The sequence below is a fragment of the Aotus nancymaae genome, unplaced genomic scaffold (genome assembly GCF_030222135.1).
Source record: "Aotus nancymaae isolate 86718 unplaced genomic scaffold, 86718_ANA_hifiasm-v0.15.2.pri h1tg000016l, whole genome shotgun sequence".
NCBI lineage: Eukaryota > Metazoa > Chordata > Mammalia > Primates > Aotidae > Aotus > Aotus nancymaae.
This window is the reverse complement of record NW_026988428.1, coordinates 7774427-7786410: the sequence shown is the minus strand read 5'-3', so window position 1 is coordinate 7786410 and position 11984 is coordinate 7774427. Positions and strand designations below refer to the sequence as shown.

The following is an 11984-nucleotide window of genomic DNA, read 5'->3' as shown; positions in this document are numbered from 1 at the left end:
TACACTATGATTACTAAATTACATAAAAACTGGTTAGTGCCCCATAGGGTAATAAAACTAGCTGTTGGACTGTAGTGTCTTTACCAGCCTCAGATCATCTGCATCTCTATGGGACAAAAGTTATTTGCACTAATATTACACAATGATTTTTTTTTAAATCACTATCTGGTTTTCTACAATTTACTTTCTGCTCTTAGTCATCTTTACCAATTATCACTGCTTATTATATTGCATATCTTACATATTTACCTTGTTTACTGTCTTCTCCATTAGAACATTTTCCCACATTTGTGCACTGCTATATCCCCTATGCCTAGAACACTGCCTAGCACATAGTGTGTACAAGTATGTGTGGAATAAATAAAGATGAAATTTTTAAAAAATGCAGATCAATTTGCCTTTAAAACCACAAGCTATTTTTTTTTCTATTTTACCTTTTTTTTTTTTTTTTTTTTTTTTGACAGGGTCTCAATCAGTTGCCCAGGCTGGAATGCAGTGGCATGATCTTGGCTCACTGGGACTACAGGTGCATGCCACCATGCCTAGCTCATTTTTCTTTTTTTGGGTAGAGACAGGGTTTTAACATGTTGCCTAGGTTGATCTTGACCTTCTGGGCTCAAGTGATTCACCTGCCACGGCCTCCCAAAGTGATGGTATTATAGGTGTGAGCCACTACACCAGATCCCACAGTTATTTTAAAGGAAAAAAATGGGGAAAATGTAAACAACCCCAAAGTACATTTAAATGTAAATTAAATCAGCTCTATGAAGGATACTCAAGCCCTCATATTGGTGATTGAACAGAGAAAAGCTTCTGTCTATCAATTTGTGGAGAGATTAATAGAAATGACATGTGATGATTTAATAAAACATGGAGAACCTGGAGAAAACCTACTAATCCCTCATTCTAAAGGTGAAGTGGGAAGGATACAACTTGAGTATGTAGGGCAGAAAAAAATTTTTTTTCATCTATTCTTTCTCATTGTGTGGGTCCCTGCAAATTAGACTGACAGAAGACAGATTAGGTCGGGCACATTGGCTCACGCCTGTAAACCCAGCACTTTGGGGGTCCAAGGCAGGTGGATCACCTGAGGTCAGGAGTTTGTGTGACCAACATCGCTAAACCCCATCTCTACTAAAAATACAAAAAATAGCCGCACATGGGGGCAGGCACCTGTTATCCCGCCTACTCAGGAGGCTGAGGAAGGAGAATCGCTTGAAGGAAGGAGGTGGAGGTTGCAGTGAGCCGAGATCACACCATTGCACTCCAGCCTGGGCAACAGGAGTGAAACTCCGTCTCAAAAAAAAAAAAGAAAAAATTAACAGGAGGAAAGACATACACATTTTATTTAATTTTAATTTTAACAAACAGAGGTGCTTTTTGTTTTTTGAAGAGATGAGGGTCTCACTATGTTGCCCAGGCTGCTCTTGGACCCCTGGGCTCAAGCAATCCTCCCACCTCAGCCTCCCAAAGTTCTGGGATGACAGGCATGAGCCACCATCAGCCCACAGGGGCTTTCCTAGAAAAGAAGTGAAGACTCAATGAAGCAGGCCTAAGAGCTTAAGTACCACTTTAAACAAAGAATGATAAATTGTGGAGATGGGACAAGATAACAGAAAAGGGTTTTAGGTTCCCAAGGGCAAATGGTGGGAAGGTAAATATACAGGAGGAGAAACTGATGGAGTAAGGTTGATTTGTGCAGGTTCACTTTAGTATTGACAACCTACAGAATGGGAGAAAATGTTTGCAATCTATCCATCTGACAAAGGTCTAATATCCAGAGTCTACAGGGAACTTAAACAAATTTAAAAGAAAAAAAAATCCAGAAGTGGGTAGATGACATGAACAGAAACCTCTTGTGGGAAGTAGAAAATTTCCTTTTCAAAGTTTCCTTTCTTGTTTAAGAAAAATTCATAAGTATTAGAAATAATAAGTGGTGTTGGGAAAACTGGCTAGCCATATGCAGAAAGCAGATACTGGACCCCTTCCTGACACCTTACACTAAAACTAACTCCAGATGGATTAAAGACTTAAACATAAGACCTAACACCATAAAAACCCTAGAAGAAAATCTAGGCAAAACCATTCAGGACATAGGCATAGGCAAGGACTTCATGACCAAAACACCAAAAGCATTGGCAACAAAAGTCAAAATAGACAAATGGGACCTAGTCAAACTCCACAGCTTCTGCATGGCAAAAGAAACAGTCATTAGAGTGAATTGGCAACCAACCGAATAGGAAAAATTTTTGCAGCTTACCCATCTGACAAAGGGCTGATATCCAGAATTTACAAAGAACTAAAACAGATTTACAAGGAAAAAACAAACAAGCCCATTCAAAAGTGGGCAAAGGATATGAACAGATACTTTACAAAAGAAGACATACATGAGGCCAACAAACATATGAAAAAATGCTCATCATCACTGATCATTAGAGAAATGCAAATCAAAACTACATTGAGATACCATCTCACACCAGTTAGAATGGCGATCATTAAAAAATCTGGAGACAACAGATGCTGGAGAGGATATGGAGAAATAGGAACACTTTTACACTGTTGGTGGGAATGTAAATTAGTTCCACCATTGTGGAAGACAGTGTGGTGATTCCTCAAGGACCTAGAAATAGAAATTCCATTTGACCCAGCAATCCCATTACTGGGTATATAGCCAAAGGATTATAAATCGTTCTACTATAAGGACACATGCACACGAATGTTCATTGCAGCACAGTTTACAATAGCAAAGACTTGGAACCAACCCAAATGCCCATCGATGATAGACTGGACAGGGAAAATGTGGCACATATACACCATGGAATATTATGCAGCCATCAAAAACGATGAGTTTGTGTCCTTTGTAGGGACATGGATGAACCTGGAAACCATCATTCTCGGCAAACTGACACAAGAACACAAAATCAAGCACCACATGTTCTCACTCATAGGCGGGTGTTGAACAATGAGAACACATGGACACAGGGAGGGGAGCACTATACACTGGGGTCTGTTGGGGGGAAATAGGGGAGGGACAGTGGGGGGCGGGGAGTTGGGGAGAGATAGCATGGGGAGAAATGCCACATATAGTGAAGGGGAGGAAGGCAGCAAATCACACTGCCACATATGCACCTATGCAACAATCTTGCATGTTCTTCACAGGTACCCCAAAACCTAAAATGCAATTAAAAAAAAAAATGCTAAAAAAAAAAAAAAAAAAAAGAAATAATAGCTTGTTTTAAACATTTTCTTCAAAAGCCTTCTTGCCTTTTTCCCAGAAGCTCTATCCTATGTAGCTGTTAGACGTGCTTACAGGCATGTAGTACACTCTATGTCCTTGTACTTTAACCAAAATATCTGTGCTGGACATGCTTACAAGCATGTCCCAGCTCTCCATTGCTTTTACCTGTTTAGAAAGTTTTAAGTTGTTAGCCAATCTGGTTTTAGTTTAGATTGTGAGGTCTGGCTCCAGCCAATGGAGATCAGACACAACAGTATGGACAATCCCAAATACGTAAGAAATAAATATGTCTGCTTTCCTTTGTTCGTTGTACTCTCATGGCAAGGTTGCTAGTGGAAGTACCCTTTCTGCAGAAAGTAGAAAGAATTGCTTTGCTGAGAGATCCTTTGTCCCAGTACTAATTTTTCTTTGCAGCACCAAAAGAAAAATGTTATACATAACACTTCTCAAAAGAAGACATTCAAGCAGCCAACAAATATATGGGGGAAAAAAAGCTCAACATGACTAATCATTAGAGAAATGCAAATCAAAATCACAATGAGATACCATCTCACACCAGTCAGAATGGCAATTATTAAAAAGTCAAGAAACGTGGCAAGGTCCATGTTGGTGTTTATGTGAACATGCACAAATCAATCTTGCTCCATTAATTTCTCCTCCTATGTATTTACCTTCTATCCACTGCCAGCTAAGTTTTTTATTTTTATTTTTTTATTTTGAGATGGAGACTCACTCTGTCACCCAGGCTGAAGTGAGTGGTGCAGTATCAGCTCACTGCAACCTTCACCTCTGGGTTCAAGTGATTCTCCTGCCTCAGCCTCCTGAGTAGCTGAGACTACAGGTGTGCACCACCACCACTGGCTAATTTTTGTATTTTTAGTAGACATGGGGTTTCACAATGTTGGCTAGGCTGGTCTCAAACTCCTGACCTTGTGATCCATCTGCCTTGCCCTCCCAAAGTGCTGGGATTACAGGCGTGAGCCACCACACCTTGCCCAGTTTTTAATTTTTTTATTGAGACAGTGTATCTATTTTGCCCAGACTGGTCTTAAACTCCTGGACTCAAGTGATTTGCCTGCTTCACCCTCCCAAAGTGCTGGGATTACAGGTGTGAGTCACCATGCCCAGCTACTCTTCATGGCCTCTTTATGGAAGAGGTGCTTTATGGTGATCATCATTTCTCAGGAGTTCTGCTTTTAGTCAGATAAGGGACGTGCTGGAAATGATTTTTCTACATCTGTTGAATCTTAAATTCCTTCAGGTCAAAATAATTCTACGCCAAAGTGGTCATTTGGGGGTGACATATTTTGATCTCCTATTCAGCAAATCATACTAATTGATTTTCTAATGTTGAACCAATCCTGCAGCCCTGCAATAAATCCAAATTGTCAAAGCTGCATGGCCTTTTGCTGTGTCTTATTATTTTCAGTTTACCATTGTTTTGTTTTACAATTTTGGCATCTATATTCACAAGTGAGAGGGCCTAAAAATTGCATTTCTTTTTTTTTTTTTTTTTTTGAGACGGAGTTCCGCTCTTGTTACCCAGGCTGGAGTGCAATGGCGCGATCTCGGCTCACTGCAACCTCCGCCTCCTGGGTTCAGGCAATTCTCCTGCCTCAGCCTCCTGAGTAGCTGGGATTACAGGCACGCGCCACCATGCCCAACTAATTTTTTTGTATTTTTTAGTAGAGACGGGGTTTCACCATGTTGACCAGGATGGTCTTGATCTCTTGACCTCGTGATCTACCCGCCTCAGCCTCCCAAAGTGCTGGGATTACAGGCGTGAGCCACCGCGCCCGGCCTAAAAATTGCATTTCTTATATTGAACTTGTCTGATATTTACAATCGGACAAGTTCAAGAAAGTTGTTAAAAAAAAAAAAAACCTGGCTGGGAGTGGTGGCTCACGCCTGTAATCCCAGCACTTTGGGAGGCTGAGGTGGGTGGATCACTTGAGGCCAGGAGTTTGAAACCAGCTTGGCTAACATGGTAAAACCCCGTCTCTAATATCTGCAAAAATAAAAGTAAAAAATAAAAAAATAAAAATAAATTTTTAAAAATCCCTTAAAATTCGTTGGTGGTGGGAATGGGGGCTCATGCCTGTAATCCCAGCTGTTTGGGAGGCCAAGGCAGGCAGATCACCTGAGGTCAAGAGTTCAGGACCCTCCTGGACAACATGGCAAAACCCCCTCTCTACTGAAAATATAAAAATTAGCTGGGTATGGTGGCACACACCTGTAGTCCCAGCTACTCCAAAGGCTGAGGCAGGAGAATCACTTGAACCCAGGAGGCAGAGGTTGCAGTGAGTCGAGATCAGCCTAAGCGAGAGTGAGACTCCATCTCAAAAAAAAAAGAGAAAGAAAGAAAATTGGTTGGGAACTGTTTTTCCTCCCCTCTCTCATTTTCTGTTCCTTGGTAGTGTGGTAGTGGCCAGATGCAGTGGCTCATGTCTGTAATCCCAGCAGTTTGAGAGGTCAAGGTAGGTGGATCACTTGACTCCAGGAGTTCAAGACCAGCCTAGGCAACATAGTGAGGTCCTGTCTATACACATATTTTTTTTTTTTTGAGATGGAGTCTCGCTCTGTCACCAAGCTGGAGTGCAGTGGCTTGATCTTGGCTCACTGCAACATCTGCCTCCCGGGTTCAAGTGATTCTCCTGTCTCAGCCCCCCAAGGAAGGTAGGTAGGCAGGCAAAGAAAGAGAGAGAGAGAGAGAGAGAAAGAAAGAAACAGAGAGAGAGAGAAAGGAAGCAAGGAAGGAAGGAAGGAAGAGAAAAAAGAAAAGGAAAGGAAGGAAGGAGGGAAGAAAGGAAGGAAGGAGGGAAAGAAGGATGGGAGGCAGGGACAGGGGGAGAGAGAGAGGGATGGAGGGAGGGAAGGAAGGAGAAAATAAAAGAAAGAAAAAAGAAAAGGAAGAAAATTAGCCAAGTGTGGTGGTAAATGCTGGCAAAAGAAATAAGAGGATCACTTGAACCCAGGCAGCCAAGGCTGCAGTGAGCCATGATCACACCATTGCACTCCAGCCTGGGCAACAAAGTAAGACCTTGGCTCAAAAATAAAAATTTAAAAGTGTTTGTTTATATCACAGTCAGAATGGTCATATTTAAACATAAACTAGATTCCTTTTCCTAAACATAACCTAGCCTATAAATCATTAACCAATGTATACACATTATTCTGCTCCTTGTTCTAGTCTCACTTAACAATATATATTGGACCTCACTATATTCAAATATAACATGGGACATACATTTCTTTTTCTTAAAATATTCCTTGTGTATACAAAACTCAAATGTAACAGGGTGTTCTGTATTTTAGTTGCTAAATCTGCCAGCCCTACTTCTGCTATTGGTGCAACACAAGATGGCTGTTCCAGTTGTAGCCTCCACTCACCCATGGGAAAGGCTTAAGCCGGCTCGAGGAGCACATGTCCAGTTCTCTTTAAGGCAAAACCTGGATATGTCACATATGACTTCTGTGCATATTCCATGGGTCAAAGTGTTTCCACATTCAACTTCTAAGGAAGCTGGGAAATGTAGTCTTTAGCTAGGCCAGCAGGTAGCCAACTAAAACCCTATTACCAAGAAAGAGAAGAAGAATGGGTAGGGGAGAACAACTAGTAGTCCCACATAGATAATAACCTCTGCCTGGTGCGCTGGCTCATGCCTGTAATCCCAGTACTTTAGGAAGTTGAGGCAGGTGGATCACCTGAGGTCAGGAGTTCAAGACCAGCCTGGCCAACATGGCAAAAATCCATCTCTACTAAAAATACAAAAATAGCTGGGTGTGGTGGTGGGTGCCTGTAGTTCCAGCTACTCGGGAGGCTGAGACAGGAGAATCTCTTGAACCTGGGAGGCAGAGGTTGCAATAAGCCAAGATCGTGCCACTGCACTCCAAGCCTGGGCGACAGAGCGAGACTCCATCTCAAAAAAGAAAATAATAATAGTTATAATAATCTCTCCCTCACTGGGTACAATCTTGGTGGCATTGCCACCAGAAGTACCCAACCCACCTCCTCATTCCAACTAAGGAATAGGCATGTGATCCAAACTAGGCCAATCGGGCACTTCCTCTCTGAAACTGAACAAAGTGAAACAGAGCGCTTAAAATAGTTGATAGTTGAGTGATTCAGAGACTTAACATAGTTAAGATTCATTTGTCCTATTGAATGGAGACCTTCTTCAGGTCTCTTAGCTTCTTCAGCTAAGCATTATGGATTTATACTACTTAGATTTTTTATTTCTGGGATTTTTCTGGTTCCTGAGATTTCCCTTCCTTAGTCCACCTTTCAATATCCAGATTCTCCTTGTTCTGTGAGATATCCTACCCTTTTTTTTTCTTAAGTTGGTCAGACTTCGTTTGTGTTACTTGCAGTCATAGAAACCTAACAGATCAAAGGTCAAGTCTGTATGCATTCCAAAGATGAGAAGATATAAAACTAGTTCATTAGTTACCCATTCCTGAGGATTTTTTAAAAAGTACATTTTCACTGTTGCAGTTTTCAGACATAAGGTAACAAGACAAACTATAACCTCAATGATAGTATCTTAAAATGAGAACATAAGGCCAGGCGTGGTGGCTCACACCTGTAATTCCAGCACTTTGGGAGGCCAAGGCTGGCAGATCACCTGAGGTCAGGAGTTCAAGACCAGCCTGACCAACATGTCAAAGCCCCGTATCTACTAAAAATAAAAATTAGCCAGGCATGGTGGCCGGCACCTGTAGCCTCAGCTACTCAGGAGGCTGAGGGAGGAGAATTGCTTAAGCTCAAGAGAGGAAGATTGCAGTAAGCCAAGCTTATGCCAGTGTACTCCAGCGTGGGCAGCAGAGTGAGACTCTGTCTCAAAGAATAAAAAAACAAAATGAGAACATAGTGAGAAATGAAAATTAAATCTGATAAGGCTAATACTTGGGTTTACCAGGTGCTTTGCAAAATATTTTAAACACATTATCTTGTTAAATCTTTTTTTTTTTTTTTTTTGAGACAGATTCTCTGTCACTTAGGCTGGAGTGCAGTGGTGCAATCTTGGCTTGCTGCAACCTCCACCTCCTGGGTGCAAGAGATTCTCCTGCCTCAGCCTCCCAAGTAGGTGGGATTACAGGCATGTATCACCATGCTGGCTAATTTTTGTATTTTTAGTAGAGACAGGGTTTCACCATGTTGGCCAGGCTGATCTTGAACTCTTGATCTCAAGTGATTCACCCACCTCAGCCTCTCAAAGTTCTGGGATTACAGGTGTGAGCCACCATGCCCGGCTTCATTAAATCTTTATTGCAACAAGAGGAATTATCATTATTATTATTATTTGAGACACAGTGTCACTCTGTCACCCAGGCTGGAGTGCAGTGGCACCATCTAGGCTCACTGCAACCTCCGCTCCTGGGTTCAAGTCATTCTCCTGCCTCAGCCTCCTGAGTAGCTGGGATTACAGGTATGTACCACCATGCCTGGCTAATTTTGTATTTTTAGTAGAGATGGAGTTTCACCATGTTGGCCAGGCTGATCTTGAACTCCTGATCTCAAGCCTGACCTGCCCACCACAGCGTCCCAAAGTGCTGGGATTACAGGTGTGAGCTACCAAGCCTGGCTAAGAAGAATTATTATAATTTGTATTTGGCAATAGAAAAAATGGAGCTTGTAAGGGTTAAGCAACTTTCCTAAGTCATATAGCTGATAAAAGATGTAGCCAGTATTCAAAACTGAGGTTAACTTCATTATGCCATATCACACTCACACCTTAAAAAATGAAAATCAAGGTATCTGATATCTAGACAGAGTTTTGCTCTCTTGCCCCAGCTGGAGTACAGTGCTGTGCTCATGGTTTTCTGCAGCCTCAGCCTCCTGGGCTCAACAATACTCCCACCTCAACCTCCCAAGTAGTTGGGACTATAGGCATATGCTACCACATCTGGCAAATTTTTGTATTTTTTGTAGAGATGGGGTTTCACCGTGTTACCCAGGCTGGTCTTGGAACTTCTGAGTTCAAGTGATCTGTCCACCACAGCCTCCCAAATTTCTGGGATTACCAGCATGAGCCATGGCTCCTGAACTTTAAACCTTTTATTATGGAAAATTTCACATGTGAAAATAGACAGAACAACATAATAAAGCCATATGTACCTATTGCCTAGCTTCAATAATTATTTATACTCTGCCATTCTTTTTTTATGAATCCTTCCCTGCCCCCTAAATTCTCACATTTTTTTATTTTATCATGGAGTATTTTAAAACAAATCCCAGTCATCATATTTCTCTACCTGTAAATACTTCAGTATGCTTCCCTAATACATAAGAACTTGAAAAAATAAACATAACAGTAACATTGGCACACCCTCAAAGAATAATATTTAATATCCAGTCCAAGTTTACTTTTCTTGATTATCTGAAGAGTATTTTATGGCTGTTGAAATAAAAATTCAAACAGTACAGACATTACATATTTTACATATTCTCTTAAGTCTGTTCTGTGCTCGCTTCGGCAGCACATGCTAAAATTGAAAGGATACAGAGAAGATTAGCATGGCTAAGGAACACATGCAAATTTGTGAAGCATTCCAAAATAAATAAATTATTATTTTTTTTATTATTATTTTTTTTTAAAGATAGGGTTTCATTCACCATGTTGGCCAGGCTGGTCATGAACTCCCGATCTCAGGTGATCCACCCACCTTGGCCTCCCAAAGTGCTAGGATTACAGGCGTGAGCCACCGCGCCCGGCAAAATAAATTAATTATTAAAATTATTATTATTATTATTTGAGATGGAGGCTCACTCTATCACTCAGGATGGAGTGCAATGGCGCAATCTTGGCTCACTGCAACCTCTGCCTCCTGGGTTCAAGTGATTCTCCTGCCTCAGCCTCCCAAGTAGCTGGGACTACAGGCACGTGCCATGACACTTGGCTAATTTTTGTATTGTTCTTGTTTTTATTTTTGAGTAGAGATGGGGTTTCACCATGTTAGCCAGGCTGGTCTTGAACTCCTGACCTCATGTGATCCACCCATCTCGGCCTCCCACAGTGCTGGGATTACAGGGGTGAGCCACGATGCCCATCCTAAAAATTTTTTTAAAAATTCTATTTTAATGTATGACAGTTCCCCTTCCCTTGTCTTTCTTCCCTTTCCTAATGTTTTTAACTCTGGTATCATGAATTAACTTTGTAACATGGTATGTGTTCATTGAAGAAGTAAGGCTGTTTATCCTGTTGAATTTCTTACATTCAAGATTGGACTGACAGTTTTCTCCTGGTGTCATTAATGGGTTATGTAATCACCCATATTTCCTGTAAGCTGGTAGTTTGTTGAAGAGACTAGATTAAATTCAGGTTCAAGTTTCTTTTATTTTTTTATTTGTTTTTAATATTTTATTCTTAAGTTTTATATATATATATATATATATGTGCAAGGTTAGACCATAGGTGGTACAGTAACTTACTTTTAAAATAAACTGTATTTATTGAATGGGCTGAGTTGGTTATTATAATCAGTAAGCTGCTTTTTCTTTTCCACTGCTATTTTCAAACAAGCAATTCTACCTTCTTGGCCCCTGGATAACATTTCGGGCAGATTTCTTAGCTTTGGGGCCGTTCTCAGATGTGAGAAGAGTCTCGTTTCAGCTACAGAAAATTCTAGTTCAGTTTATATTAAACTTTAATTTCTCATCCAATTTAAATCCCCTGCCCTCTCTTCTCATCCCTATTCCTCCCCTGTCTTCTATGACAGTTGACAGGTAGGACCAGCACTGAGGAAATGGTACATGGCCTGTTCTTTTACTCCATCTGGTGAACAGTCTCCATAGCGTCCTTGTGGTTCATGGGTAACCTTATGCATTCTTGCGCAGCAAAACAATGGCAGTATAATTGTTCCCACGGCAACCTTCTGTCATTGCCCTGCCACTGGAGGTCGCTCTAGTTCCTCTATACCCCTCAAACTCCAGAAGACCTGATGCAGGATTTTTGCTCCTTAGCTCAGCTAAGTCTGGGTTCTTGTCTCACAACCAAGAAGAATTAGGCACACAAACATCAAAAAGTGAGTGGAATAGAATTTATTAAGTGAAAGGAAAGCTCTCAGCAAACAGAGGGGACATGGCAGGGGGTGGAGGTAGTTCTCATACCCGAAGGACAGGAAATTTCCCCAATATGGCTGAGCCCAGGGCTTTTTATGAGCTCAGAATAGGAAGTGTTTGTTGATTAGTTTGTGAGTATGCAAAAAAGTCATAGCAAAGGCAGCACTCAAAGGTGGACACAACAGTGTTGAAAACCAATTAGGAAAGGGTAGGTATATGTAAAATAGGTGAAGGGTGGGGATCAATCAGAGGAGAGTGCACCAAATGGGAAGGGAGGTTCTCAATTCGGTCTGAGTATTTACCTGGGACAGTTTCCGTCTTGAAGGTTGGCTTTCACCAGGGACCTGCACCTATCTACCTAGGTATTTGCCTGTCTCCTGCCTCTATCAAACCCTTGTTAGGTTCTCCCCAAAACTCAATTGACTTTCACTCCTGTAGTAGTACTGGGCAGTCCTACACAATCCTCCAGCCCAGCAAGCATCTGGCCAAGGAGTGAAAGTCCCTCACCTGTTTCTGGCTAGCCCCTCGATTCTCTAAGGGGTACTCTGACTGCCCCCCTTCACTTGGCTCCATCCCATGTAGAACAGGGAGGAAATGCCAGTGTGCTCTCTCTTTTTGTGAAGTCCCCCTAAAGATGCACCTGTCTAAATGAATCACTGGCCTTCCCTGCTATAGGACTTTGGC

The 11984-nt window shown here is 41.6% G+C and overlaps 1 pseudogene; it reads left to right on the top strand.

Moving 5' to 3' along the window:
- The first annotated feature begins 9704 nt into the window (after nt 1-9704).
- LOC135275504 (U6 spliceosomal RNA) lies at nt 9705-9800 on the top strand (annotated as a pseudogene).
- The last annotated feature ends 2184 nt before the right edge of the window (nt 9801-11984 follow it).